Source organism: Sphaerodactylus townsendi, linkage group LG05 (assembly GCF_021028975.2).
Source record: "Sphaerodactylus townsendi isolate TG3544 linkage group LG05, MPM_Stown_v2.3, whole genome shotgun sequence".
Classification (NCBI taxonomy): domain Eukaryota; kingdom Metazoa; phylum Chordata; class Lepidosauria; order Squamata; family Sphaerodactylidae; genus Sphaerodactylus; species Sphaerodactylus townsendi.
The window spans coordinates 6,190,296-6,204,938 of NC_059429.1; the positions used below are offsets into that span (position 1 = coordinate 6,190,296).

General features: G+C 46.4%; 1 protein-coding gene across 5 annotated transcripts in view; it reads left to right on the forward strand.

The window, feature by feature from the left end:
- Positions 1 to 14,643, forward strand: part of ATCAY (ATCAY kinesin light chain interacting caytaxin) — a 602,799-nt gene that overhangs the window by 88,947 nt on the left and 499,209 nt on the right. The gene's annotated exons all lie outside the window — the stretch shown is intronic.

Here is a 14,643-nt window from a genome sequence, read left to right on the forward strand (position 1 = left end):
ATAAAACTGAAATAAAGTCAAATTTCAGATGGCGACTTAACACTACAAACCTAACAATATGTTAATAGCAATAACGGCAGCGCTATGTTAATACACATCAACATACATCAAACTGGATCCAGACTATTAAATACATTAACAGCAAAACAATATGTTAACAGTATAGTAATAACAATACACAACAGTTAACAGTCATCAGCATATCAAAATATCAATAGATAAACAGAAACCAAATAACAATATATCAATACATTTACAACATACGTTTCCAATGTATCCATACATACTACATAACGTGGTATAGCAGTGGTGTAGGAGGGTAAGAGCTCGTGTATCTAATCTGGAGGAACCGGGTTTGATTCCCAGCTCTGCTGCCTGAGCTCTGGAGGCTTATCTGGGGAATTCAGATTAGCCTGTACACGCCCACACACGCCAGCTGGGTGACCTTGGGCTAGTCACAGCTTCTCGGAGCTCTCTCAGCCCCACCAACCTCATAGGGTGTTTGTTGTGAGGGAGGAAGGGCAAGGAGATTGTAAGCCCCTTTGAGTCTCCTACAGGGGAGAAAGGGGGGATATAAATCCAAACTCTTCTTCCTCCTCTTCTTCTTAACTCCATAACATTAACAGTAATACAAAAGCTACAACCTTAATAAACAATAAGACTACAGTGAACTACAGCTGCTGCACAAAAACAATGTAATAGCACTACCTAGTTACTCCAAAGGGGGTGTAGGAGAATCCAATTGTACTAGCACAGGGGTGGGCAATTATTTTTTCCATGGGGCCGCATAAGAAACAGAAAATATTGTGGAGGGCCGGGCCAAAAGGCAGGGGGGCGAGGCGCTTTTGAAAGCCCCGCAGAAGCCGGCAGCCAAGGCAACCGGCTTCTGCGGGGCTTTCAAAGACGCCTCGCTCCCCAGCACAGCAGGGGGGCCAGTCAGGGTCATCCGGCGGGCCAGATGTGGCCCGCGGGCCGTATAATGCCCAGGTCTGTACTAGCAGTTCTCCATGAGACAACGGGCTGTATAGCAGGATATCCATCACTACAAAGAGTGGGTGCTATTTACGTAGGGCAACCTTGTCTGCAAAACATAACCTACTGAACTAAAATCAACGGAGCGAGCCTCTATATTGCAGTGTTGGTAACTGAGAACTACCAGGCCAGATCTGGCAGCAGTGTGCGTGTGTGTGGCCTTCAGGTTGTGAATCCACTGCTGAGAGAGTCACGTGAGTGGCATCCGTGGCAAGAAAATTCCTCACCGACCTTGGCTAGCCAACCATTATTCCACTCTAGAAGTGTCTGGTAATAAATCCAATTGTTTACCCGGGCTTTGTACATGTTGGGATAAACTATGCAATACAGACACATTTCTACACGACAGTCACCACTAGAACAGCGCCTTTTTTCAGAGTTTGCCACATCGTATGTAAATTGCTTCAAAGGCTTCCTGCTGGTCTTTCTGCTTGTAATTTTGTCTCTGTTGGTTACAGAAGTGATGACTCTAATCTGAAGAATTTATGCTTCGGAAGCAATGAGTAACAAAATGACTCCCACAACAAAAACAAGGTCGTGCTTTTTAAAAAAATAAGATTTCATCATTTTTTCTTGAATCACGAGCTGTTTTGTGTAAAACAAATTATCTTCCACTATGAAAGAGCCTCGTGGCAGCTTAAAAGTCTAAGCACTAACACATTAAACACGTCACCCACTAGGCAGCCAATTTAGGTTTGGTATCTATATATATAAAAATCTATCAGTGCGTTTTCTGCTGACAGGTAATCTCTCAAACTACTGGACCGATTGCTTTGAAATTTTCACACAACGTCGCATTCGCGTGCGGCCAGGTTTCCATACTGTTTCCACACCTCCTGTTGTGTACATGTCACAACTGTGCCAGTTATTGTGTACATGCCACACCTGTTGGAACCACAGTTCTGTTCCACAACAGCGCCATCTGCTGGCCGTCAAAGCAACACCCTCTGATACAAGGGAAACAACCATGCCTTCCTTGAAAACCGCTGCCATCTGGAGTGAAAAAGATGGGGCCCACCATCTGGACATGGCCCACCCACCCTAGCGGAGGAAGGGGAAGGTGAGGGAGGGTCTGGGGGTTTGCTGGACCAAACGCTCTGAAATTTGAACACAACGTAGATCATGCCTCCCAGCATGTTTTACGCTAGGTAATTCACCTGCAAGGGAAGGGAGTGAAAGGGACAGGACCAGCCACCTGCACATGGCCCACCCACCCTAGCAGAGGAAGGGGAACGTTAGGGAGGAACAGGGCGGGGTGCCATGCAAGGGAACGGGAGAGAGGGAGGGGAGTGATGGGCCCCTTGCCCTTCCCCTCCCTTGAAAGCATTGTGCAATGACACATGTTCAAACCGTTCGCCTCCCCTTTTCTTTCTTTTCCACTTCACCAGACTGAGCCACAGCAATGCGTGGCCGGGCCCGCTAGTTTCTTATATATTAAGGAACAATGCTCATCACATACAATTGTAATCATATATCTATCTCAGGGGTCTGCAACCTGCTGCTCTCCAGATGTTCATGGACTACAATTCCCATCATCCCCTGCCAGCACGGCCAATTGGCCATGCTGGCAGGGGCTGATGGGAATTGTAGTCCATGAACATCTGGAGAGCTGCAGGTTGCAGACTCCGGATCTATCTCATATCAACTGAATTTCATCATTCACTGTTGTATCATCACATGAATTATTTTTCTCTTTTTCTGTTCAATAATCTAAACATAAACAGTCCCTTCAAAGGTGTTTCCACATTCATTCAAATTCCAGGTTCTTGCAGTTGATCACAAAAGTTCATTCCTAAATATTGCGGTCTTCCATTCATTGCTGGCAGGAACGCATCGCACAAAATTGTGCTCTTCGGTGCCTTCCTCAGTGCCAATTTGCCATTTACTTGCATATGAGGTGTTCTATAGGTAATAGACGCTTTCCAAGAAGCTGTTAGATCCTACCACACCTTGAAGACCGCAATATTTAGGAATGAACTTTTGTGATCAACTGTTCCTTAATATATAAGAAATACCAAACCTAAATTGGCTGCCTAGTGGGTGACGTGTTTAATGTGTTAGTGCTTATTTAGACGTTACCTACATCTTTGTTACCTGTACCATTTTAGCTTAAAAGTCTAACCAATTGATTACAACTTGATTAAGAACAGTTGGATTCTAATTTGGAGGACCGTGTTTGATTCCCCACTCCTCCACCTGAGTGCCAGAGGCTTTATTTGGTGCACCAGATGTGTTTCCACACTTCTACATTCCTGCTGGGTTACCTTGGGCTAGTCACAGTTCTCTCCAGACTCTCTCACCCCTACCTACCTCACAAGGTGTCTGTTATGGGGAGAGGAAGGGAAAGGCGCTCGTAAGTCACCTCGAGTCTGCTTACAGGAGAGAAAGGAGGGATATAAATCCAAACCCTTCTCTTGAGCTTTCAGCAGCTAGTCTACTTCTCCTTCAGTGAGGCTTCATCAGGCTGGCTCTGCCACGTCTCCCAACTGTACAGGCAGGCCTGTGCAAATGTTTACAGTGGCGTAGGAGGTTAAGAGCTCGTGTATCTAATCTGGAGGAACCGGGTTTGATTCCCAGCTCTGATAGCATCAGAGTGGTACAGAAAAGGTGGTCAGGGTCTTGAACCGCTCTAGCTATCCGACTCACTGATAAGTCCTCTGTAGGGGTGAGCCCGCGAACCCAGCAGAGGCTCAGAAAGAGCACAGGAATGCCTGCGCCATCGGTCCCCTTCTGGGCGCACGCGCGCACCCATCACGAGATCCCCCTGACTCATAGGTCACCAGATGCCTGAGTCATGGGTCACAAGACCCCCAGATGTGGAATTGACCCAGACGAAGACGTTTCCTCCTGCACGTACACAGGCTATGAATTGCGCAATCTTCTCCCGTTCTCCCGCCTTTCCCAAACCCTAATAAAAGGTGCCAGGGACCACGGTACGGCAGATTAGCCAGATCCACGGATCGCGCTAGCCCACCGCTGGCTTCTCTCCACCGGATGATATCGTTGCGTCTCGTCTCTTCATTGCGCCGTACGTCACGACTTCAGTCCTCCTCTGTCACTGAGGCAGGAAACAGCGTAACGTCCTTCACTTCCACCAACCACTAAATGTTTTGTGGGGTTTTTTTTAAACCAATGTTTCTCATTAGCAAGGGTGTGCAAACCTGGGGAGCAACTAGTAATTCAAAGCTGGTAACTTCTAAGAAAGCTTTCCAATCCCCCTTTGGCCAGAAATGTCCCTTCAGAAATACCCCTTGACGTTCAAGTGCTGCGGTTAATCTTGTGCAATGGAGAGTTGCCAGCTGGGGCTATCAGATTTCCATCCATTCCTTCACCCCACGGCTTTGAGGTGTGGAATGTCCAGCTGCAAGTGCTAATCAGATGAACATGACTGACCCCGGAAAGCTGCCACCTGCCTAGTCAGACCTTGGGTCCATCTAGCCCAGAGTCATCTCCACAGAGTGGCCGTCTCAGGCAGAGGAAGGTGTTTTCCAGCAGTGACATCCTGGAAAGGATCCTTTAACCAATGAAACTGGGGACTAAACCTAGCAAATAAAACATGTGATGTACCACTGAACCATTGTAACCCCCCCCCTCTATCCCCCCCGGTGAGCAAAAGTATTTATTTAGAAACAGCAGTTCAGGTAAAATATGGCTTCAGACTTTTATTGACAGAATTGGAAACCCTGCCATAGGACCATAGATTTTACGTTCGTGGTCGGGGCCGCGGTCTTGCGCGGCCCTGGAACCAGTCCGGGCGCCGCGCTGGGGCTCTCGTCCGGACATGGGTACTGTTGCCATCTTCCACCAGCACATAAAGAGTTTTGTTTTGTTTGGCATCCCCTCAATAATTCCTCCTTCCTGACCAATATTTTCATTCATTCATTCATTCATTCATTCATTCATTCATTCATTCATTCATTCATTCATTCATTCATTCATTCATTCATTCATTCATTTATTGTTTGGACTTTTATACCGCCCCATCCCCGAGGGGCTCTGGGCAGTGTACAGCATAAAATATAATTATAAATAAATTGCTTAAAACCTTTAAAACAGCGATAACAATAATAGAGGCGTCCGGCCAACCCCACTTTTAAAATTCTCCCCGGGAGAGGGGGGGGCGGCGGCGAGTCCCATTAGATGATAGGCCCAGATTTATGTCTTATGTTTCAGCCCTGGTTTTGTTTCAGTGGTGTGGGGAGAATTTGGGGGAGTTAACTCTAATTATGCAAATTTTAACTAGTTAGCCTCCTTCATGGCCCTTACAAGGGCAGACACGGGGTATACATTTTGTAAAATAAATAAACCAAACAAATGTCAACTGTCGGTGCCATAACCCAGGGTGGAGTTTGGAGGCAGAGACAACAGTATAAAGCTGGAGATGGCCAACTCCAGTCACTCAGTTCGATCCTGGACTCAGTGAAGCTTGGGTTGGGCTTTAAATTGCAAACTCAAAGCCTGCAGTTTAATGCTAGAACTGGGCAACCTATTCATGCAGGGATACCCAGCCTATTATATTACAGCGCTCACAAATCCCATACACAGGAGAGCCAATATGCTGGCTAGATTTAACATCATGCCATCTCCGCTACATAGAGGAAGACTTAAAGGTCTTCCAAGCGATAGGAGGTTCTGTACCTGTAGCAGAGGACAGCTGGATTCCATCCCACACATTCTCCTGAACTGCTTATTATACCAAGAACTCCGATCCAGCCTGTTATCCCAAGCTATAGACCCTATGATTGATTATACTGAATCAGATAAAATAGTTACGCTTTTAAATTGTCAGGATTTTCATTGTTGCCTTATAGTGGCAAAGTTTTTGTCAGAAGTTTGTAAACTGAATGTGTGACTTTTTTACTATTCACTTTTTAACTGGAACTGTATTTTTATACTATTGTGTATATGCCAATAAAGGCTTATTGAATTGAATTGAATTGAACTGAACTGGGCAACCTAAGCCGAGCATTAAACAGGCCCAGCCATGGCTGTGCTGGCCAGCTCAGTGTTCAATTGTGCCCCCCTGCAGGGGCACAGTTGGAGGGGAAGCTTGGCAATGTATCCCCCCCATGTGACCTGGCCAAGTTGGAGGGGAAGCTTGGCAATGTATCCCCCCATGTGACCTGACCAAGCAGCATCTGGGGCTCCAGCCCCCTGCGCCCTCCTATAGTTACGCTACTGCCATATGCAGGAGGAGAGAACACAGGCCAGGCAGATATGTTTCCCAATTGGCCATAGTATTAAATGTTAAGGTCAAGAAGAAGATAATGACGAACAACGTTGATTAATACGTTAGTATCATGTTTAAATGGCTTATTGAATATTATGATTTGCTAGATGATAATGATGTTTAATAATAAATAATGGACATATATAAGATGAAATGTTGGGAAAAAGGAAACTACTTAGAAAATGTAAATATAGAGATAAGTTCAGTATCAGAAGTATTCTTATTTTCCAGCAAAAATGTACATGGCAGAGTAATAAATATAGAAAAGGAAGTAGACCTGGAACTAGAGTACTACCCTGTTTCCCCGAATATAAGACATCCCCGGAAAATAAGACATAGTAGAGGTTTTGCTGAAGTGCAAAATACAAGGCATCCCCCAAAAGTAAGACGTAGCAAAGTTTTTGTTTGGAAGCATGCCCGACGAACAGAACACAGAAAAATAAGACATCCCCTGAAAATAAGACATAGCACATCTTTGGGAGCAAAAATTAATATAAGACACTGTCTTATATTCGGGGAAATACGGTACATACACGGAGCTATTTGATGAGGTAGAAGAGCCTACCTTAGAAATAGGTAGAGCCTAATAGAGACCTTAAGGGGTCCTTAAGGCCGGAAACTATGGCAGAAACATCAATGTAGTATTGTATAAATTAGATTTAAGATTGATGTATATGCCAACGTAATGTATGTAACGGACATAAGATATCAATGTTAGATATCTATGATATGTTGTTAATCTGATTTTTGTTTTGCTTTGTTTTTAACAAACTTAATAAAATTTCTATTTAAAAAAGCAGCATCTGGGGCTCCACCCCCCTGCGTCCTCCTATAGTTACGCTGCTGTCATATGCAGGAGGAGAGAACACGGGCCAGGCAGATGTGTTTCCCAATTGAAAAAAGAAGGCAAGATAGCAAAATGGAATAGAAACAGGAACCGGGTTAGCCAAACCCCAACAAAAACTTGCCACAGCACAAGGAAGCGTAATAAATTGATGAACTGTAATAACTATTACTCATATACTAGTCCACTCACCTCGGTCCACTCACCACGCTACCAAATTGTGCAAATAGCCGGGAGAACAGCTGAGCAGGTTGAAGATGCGAAGCGGCGAGGAAAGCCTCTTAACCAGTGGTGGGATCCAAAAATTTTAGTAACAGGTTCCCATGGTGGTGGGATTCAAACTGTGGCGTAGCGCCAATGGGGCTGGGCGGGGCACGATGGGAGCGTGGCCGGGTATTCCGGGGGCGGGGCATTCCTGGGCGGGGCTGTGGCAAGGATGCAGCTGCTGCTCCGGTCTTTGGGCGGGAAATGAATGCATGCACGCGCAGGCTGCCATGCACGCCGGTGCACCTCCTGCTAGACTGCTTCAAGTTCTGCGCGCTACTGCTGAGAGGTGTGAGGAGGGGCGTAACGAAGGCAAAAAATCACGTGGGCAAAACAAATCACCACTAGTAACCCCTCGGCACACACAAATAATTAGTAACCTACTCTCGGGAACCTGTGAGAACCTGCTGGATCCCACCTCTGCTCTTAACGCGACGTGCACAATTTGGTAGCGTGGTGCGTGGACCGAGGTCCCATCACGTCTTGACTTGTTCTTTCAACGGACTATGAATGAGTAGAAACGGACTATGTGTTAACAGTATTTATTGGACGTTTCATATGATTACTGTTCATTGATTGCTGACTAGTATACGAGTAATAGTTATTACAGTTCATCAATTTATTACGCTTCCTTGTGCTGTGGCAAGTTTTTGTTGAGGTTTGGCTAACCCGGTTCTTGTGTTTCCCAGTTGGCCATAGAATTAAATGTTGGATAGAAAACAGTTTCTGCAGGGTTAGCATAGCAAGCAGCAGCTGTCTCCAGAGTTGGAGTCACTGTGACTAGGTTCACCTCTGCGACTCACAGTCAGGCCAACTGTAGGGGAGCGCATGCAAGTTTTCTACATCAGCTGTGAGAGGCCCAGCCCTTGAAGACCAGCTGGGAACAGTGAGCGGATAGGAGGCAGGACAGTGAAAGCTGAGGATGGCTAAAATTATCTCCCGGGCTGCCCGTCGGAATGAGGTTTAATTCGACTCCTCACACATGCAAGCAATCGTTGGCAAGGAACGACAAGGAGTGGAAGAGCGCAGCGTGATCTGCAGGTGTCCCTTCGCGTCCGTCATCGTGTGGGGATCGGCAGGAGGACGTAGGGGACGGAAATGGCTTACCTGGACTTTATGAATCACGCTACCCTTTCCACTGCCAGCCCTTTGGATTACCTCTCACAATTATTTCTAGCAAGTCCGGGACACGTCATGTCGAAGAGCAGCTGTGTCCCCATTCCTAGCCGCTGCATCATGAGCAAACAGCCTGTTCCGGCTAGATGCAGTTTGATGCATCTGTTCCGGCTAGAAATGCAGTGTGATGATGCATTATTATTCCCCAAGCCTATATACAAAATGTCTATCCTGTGTGCAAAGCAGGTTATGATTCATTCTCAGCAGTTTTGAACAGTTTGAACAACCCAATCCAAACAGAAGCAGCAACAACAGGAGGAAGAGGAGGAGGAGTTTGGATTTATATCCCTCCTTTCTCTCCTGTAAGGAAACTCATAGGGGCTTCCTTTCCCTGTGTCGTCCCTCACAACAAAGACCCTGTGAGGTAGGTGGGGCTGAGAGAGCTCAGAAGAACTGTGACTCGCCCAAGGTCACCCAGCTGGCGTGTGTGGGAGTGCACAGGCTAATCTGAATTCCCCAGATAAGCCTCCACAGCTCAAGCGACAGAGCGGGGAACCAAACCCGGTACCTCCAGATTAGAATGCACCTGATCTTAACCACTGCTGCTCCTTTCAAGAAACAGCTTGAATGCTATCAAGTCCGTTTTATTTGCCATCAAAAGCAAATAGTGGGACAGTTTTTACCTGGTGCCAAAATAATAACAAAGTCAGCATCTCTGGTACTTTCCCATCTCATTTTCTACAGGTAGGGGGCGTCCAGAACAGAATTTTCGGTGCATATCTCCTCAGACGGTCAGGGAAAGTAGTCCTTTAAATATTCCATTCCCCAACAGTTTAAGACTTGGTTTACTCAAGGATGCTAATTGGATTTGGGCTGCCCTTTGACCACCTTGATGCCAAATTCTTTCCCAGTGGGTTCTGAAATCTAGGACCATTTTTGCACAGTCAAAATATCCCGGGGTGAGCACGGAAAATATCCCTGTGCAGCCAGGAATTCCTCACGGTTCCCGAAGCTGCACAGGATCTGCCCTGGAGTTGCCCTGTTATATTTACCTTAGCCCGAGATTTTCAAAAATTGCCAGAAGCACTTTCTGCCTGGCCATTTGCTCAGTAGCGGCTGCAGAACGGCATTTTTGAAAAGAATCACTAGCGATTTTCCAATACGCCGGTTTGGGGAAAATAGGACGTTGCAACTTCATTTCAGCAGCAGTAGCTGTGCAAAAGTTCTCCCCCCGAACGGTGTTTTTACCATTCCCAAACTGCTGTTTTTGACCAATGCAGAACAGGCCATAATCTTTCTTAGCTCCTTCACTGCTGCCCTTCCCAATCTTGGTTGCCTTCTGATTTTTTGGTTGCAGTCTCCCTTTTGGTTAATGATGGAGCCACGGAATTTTGAGCATCACTTCAGGGGCGTAACGAGGCAGCCCTGGGCAAACTGTAGCCCTGGGCAAAACCTGAGTTGGATGCCCCCCCCCCCCAATGGGCGGCCACTCCACCATGACCAATTTTTTTTTGCACCAGGACATTGGGGCCTGCAGGGGGTGCCTTTTTAGACATATCAGCACCATAATTTGAGCATATCATCGGGGGACTGTCCTTATGCTACCCCCCAAGTTTGGTGAGGTTTGGTTCAGGGAGTCCAAAGTTATGGACTCCCAAAGGGGGTGCCCCTATCCCCCACTGTTTCCAATGGGAGCTAATAGGAGATGGGGGCTACAGTTTTGAGGGTCCATAACCTGAACCAAACTGCACCAAACCTGGGGGGTATCATCAGGGGCAGTTCATGATGAGATCTCTGAAAAGTGCCTTGAGACTGTCGCAGCCTTCAGAAATTGTCTTCGCAGGCTCATGCAACCCTCATGGATAGCAATATTGAATCTAACGCACGTAGAACAAAGATTCTTGGGCAAATTTCTGGGATGTTCCTGCAGGGGGCATATTTTGATGTATCGGGCACCTCAACATTCTCAGGGAATCATCTGCAAACTATCCTTATGGTACCCCTGTTTTGGTGCAGTTTATTTAGGGGGGGGTCCAACTAGTTATGGACCCCTCAAAGGGGTGCCCCATCCCCCCATTCTTTGCTAAGGAGATGGGGCTACCCTTTGAGGGTCCATAATTTTGGACCCCTGAACCAAACTGCAAGCCAACAAAGCTTGGGGTGCCATAATCTCCAAATGATACCCCTGAAATTCTTGGTGCCGTATACATCCAAAAGTGCACTCCCCTGCAGGAACATCATCCAGAAATTTGCCCAAGAATCTTTGTTCTTGCATTGAGTGTTCTGCATTGCTGTCAATGGGGTTTGTAGGCTGTGGGGGCACATTTCTGAAGGCACAGTCTCAAACTTTCAGGGTCTCATATCAGAAGTCTGCTCCTCAATCGATACCCCCAGTAATTTGGTGCAGTTTGGTTCAGGGGGGCCAAAGTTATGGGACCCTCAAAACTGTAGCCCCCATCTCCTAGTAGCTCCCATTGGAAACAATGACAGATAGGGGCACCCCCTTTGGGAGTCCATAACTTTGGACTCCCTGAACCAAACCTCACCAAACTTGGGGGGTAGCATAAGGACAGTCTCCTGATGATACGCTGAACCTTTGGTGCCGCTAGCCTAAAAACCGTGCCCCCTGCAGGCCAAAAATGGAAAACCACTAAAATACCCAAAAATGAACCCAGCCTTTTGATGCCCCCCCACAAGGTGATGCCCTGGGCAGCTGCCCACCTTGCCCAATGGGCATTACGCCAGTGCATCACTTTATATGAAAAATAAGGACAATGGTCTGGTAGTTGCTGCAGTGTTTGATGTCTGATTTTTCAGAACTGAAACGTTGATTGAGCATTTCCAGTCTGTGAGTCATTTGTTTGTGCTTCCATATCAGTCGGCATATTCTTGTCAAGATTTTGATGGACTCCAGCTCTGTGGCTTAGAATAGCTTCTGATGATTTGTTTCTCTCAAGTGCTTTGAGGAAGAGAAGAGTAGAAGAGTTTGGATTTATATCCCCCCTTTCTCTCCCGTAGGAGACTCAAAGGGGCTTAAAATCTCCTTGCCCTTCCCCCCTCACAACAAACACCCTGTGAGGTGGGTGGGGCTGAGAGAGCTCCGAAAAGCTGTGACTAGCCCAAGGTGACCCAGCTGGCGTGTGTGGGAGTGCACAGGCTAATCTGAATTCCCCAGATAAGCCTCCACAACTCAAGCGGCAGAGCTGGGAATCAAACCTGGTTCCTCCAGATCAGAGTGCACCTGCTCTTAGCCACTGCTCTTAGCCACTACGCTACTGCTGCTCCTCTTAGCCACTATGCCACTGCTGCTCCTTGAGCACAGGCTTCACTTCACTTTCTAAAACTGTAGTTTCTTATTCAAAAATTTCTTCTTGGAAGGAATCTGTTACCCTTTCATTTCTTCTGTATAGTCCTTTAAAGTATTGTTCCCATCTTCTCTTCATTTTGTCCTGTTCAGTTAATGTAATTCTGTGTTAATCTTTCAGCATGCCTAACAGCGCTTTAAATTACCCTTTGATTTTTTTGGATCTTGTGGAACAGACTTCTTCCTTTTTTTGTTGTTCTATTCTGACTCTTCTTATTGGCTATTGTAATACGTTGCTTTGCCTGTACATGCAAGTTTCTGGAACACAGCATTTAGACTTCTGGTTCTTGTTCTGCTGCCTTTTACTTTTGCTTCTCATCCATGTTTAGCCATTTTAAGAGCTTCCTCAGTTATCCATCAAAACTTTTCATTTCTTTTGGCTACAGGTATAGTCTTTGCACCTTCTTCCTTGAAAATATCTCTGGTTTCAGTCTGTAGTTATTCCAGTTTTGTGTTCACTTGAACTTATCTGTTCTTTATAAGGTCTCTACACTTGTCAGAAGAGTTCCTTAGATTATATTTTGGTGCTATGAATGTTTTGGTGTTTTTCTTCAATGTTTATGCTAATTTCCAATATCAACAATTCATGGTGTGTACCACTATCAGCTCCTGGTCTTGTTTTAGCAGAAAGAATAAAAGAGCAGCAGTGGCGTAAGAGGTTAAGAGCTTGTGTATCTAATCTGGAGGAACCGGGTTTGATTCCCCGCTCTGCCACCTGAGCTGTGGAGGCTTATCTGGGGAATTCAGATTAGCCTGTACACTCCCACACATGCCAGCTGGGTGACCTTGGGCTAGTCACAGCTTCTCAGAGCTCTCTCAGCCCCACCTACCTCACAGGGTGTTTGTTGTGAGGGGGGAAGGGCAAGGAGATTGTAAGCCCCTTTGAGACTCCTGCAGGAGAGAAAGGGGGGATATAAATCCAAACTCCTCCTCCTCCTCCTCCTCCTCCTCCTCCTCCTCCTCCCCCCCCCCCCCTCCCCTTTCTTCTTCTTCTTCTTCTTCTTCTTCTTCTTCTTCTTCTTCTTCTTCTTCTTCTTCTTCTTCTTCTTCTTCTTCTTCTTCTTCTTCATACAAATGGGAAAGGATGCCACCCACAACCCTCCTAATATGCACAGTTGCTATGTCATATGTCAGTGATGAGGCCGGGTGCCCAAACTGCAACCATAATCCACTTATTTATTGCAAAGTGCCAAGTTGTGTGGTGGTCAAGTAGCGTGGTGACCAAGTTTGTGTGGTGCCAAGTTGTATGGTGGTCAAGTAGCGTGGTGGCCAAGTTTGCAGATGATACCAAATTATGCAGGGTGGTTAGAACCGCAAAGGATTGCGAAGAGCTCCAAGCGGACCTTGATAAATTAGGTGAGTGGGCTAAGAAATGGCAAATGCAGTTCAATGTAGCAAAATGCAAAGTGATGCACATAGGGGCAAAAAATCCAAACTTCACATACATGCTACAAGGGTCAGTGCTATCAGTCACAGACCAGGAAAGGGATTTGGGCGTCTTAGTTGATAGTTCCATGGGAATGCCAACTCAATGCATGGCAGCTGTGAAAAAGGCAAACTCTATGCTGGGGATCATTAGAAAAGGAATTGAGAATAAAACTGCAAAGATTGTCATGCCCTTATATAAAGCAGTGGTGCGACGGCACTTGGAGTCCTGTAGTCTCAGTTCTGGTCGCCACATCTCTGGCAAAAGGATATTGAAGAGATAGAAAAAGTGCAGAGAAGGGCAACCAGGATGATTGAGGGACTGGAGCACCTTCCTTTTGAGGAGAGGCTGCAGCGTTTGGGACTCTTTAGTTTGGAGAGGAGACGTCTGAGGGGTGATATGATTGAAGTCTATAAAATTATGCATGGGGTAGAAAATGTGGACAGAGAGAAATGTTTCTCTCTTTCTCACAATACTAGAACCAGGGGGCATTCATTGAAAATGCTGGGGGGAAGAATGAGGACTAATAAAAGGAAACACTTCTTCACGCAACATGTGATTGGTGTTTGGAATATGCTGCCCCAGGAGGTGGTGATGGCCACTCACCTGGATAGCTTTAAAAGGGGCTTGGACAGATTTATGGAGGAGAAGTCGATTTATGGCTCCCAATCTTGATCCTCCTTGATCTGAGATTGCAAATGCCTTAGCAGACCAGGTGATTGGGAGCAACAGCCACAGAAGGCCATTGCTTTCACCTCCTGCATGGTAGCCATAAATCAACTTGACCTGCCCAAGTGGCGCCCGGGATGGGGTGAGCCATTGTGCCATTTTAGGCAGTAACTCATAAGAACATCAGAAAGAGCCTGTTGGCATTGCAGAGATGGGAAGGCCATTCTCTGGCAATAGCCAGGTCAACCTAAAAGAATTGGTTTCCGGTTCTCATGCTTTCAGCCTGCTCGTCATGTCAGCACATTTTTAGCAGTGCAGCCAAGGAAGAATATGTTCTCCATATGATACAGTAGCCTTGCCAAATGAATACTCATTTCATCTACAAGAAGACTCCTGATGTCATGGCCTCCACTGGTTACCTTGGTCGAATCCCCACTTGAAATTTGCATGCAGATCCAAACCTGTTTGTTGCGAAACCGTGTCCTCTTCATCGGAGTTTCTCCCTCCCCACCGCAGTGAGCACACAGCAGACACACCCGGTTGCTGAACTCTTAGCAATCCCCCACTACCTGGCGAGCTCGCTTCGCCAGTCTCCCCTGATTGGCTGGCATGCCCACTGCGGAAACGTACATTGTAGGGGTGTGATCAGAAAAAACAGTGTGTAAAAGTTTAACGTTTAGCTGTTTAACGCAGAGGTC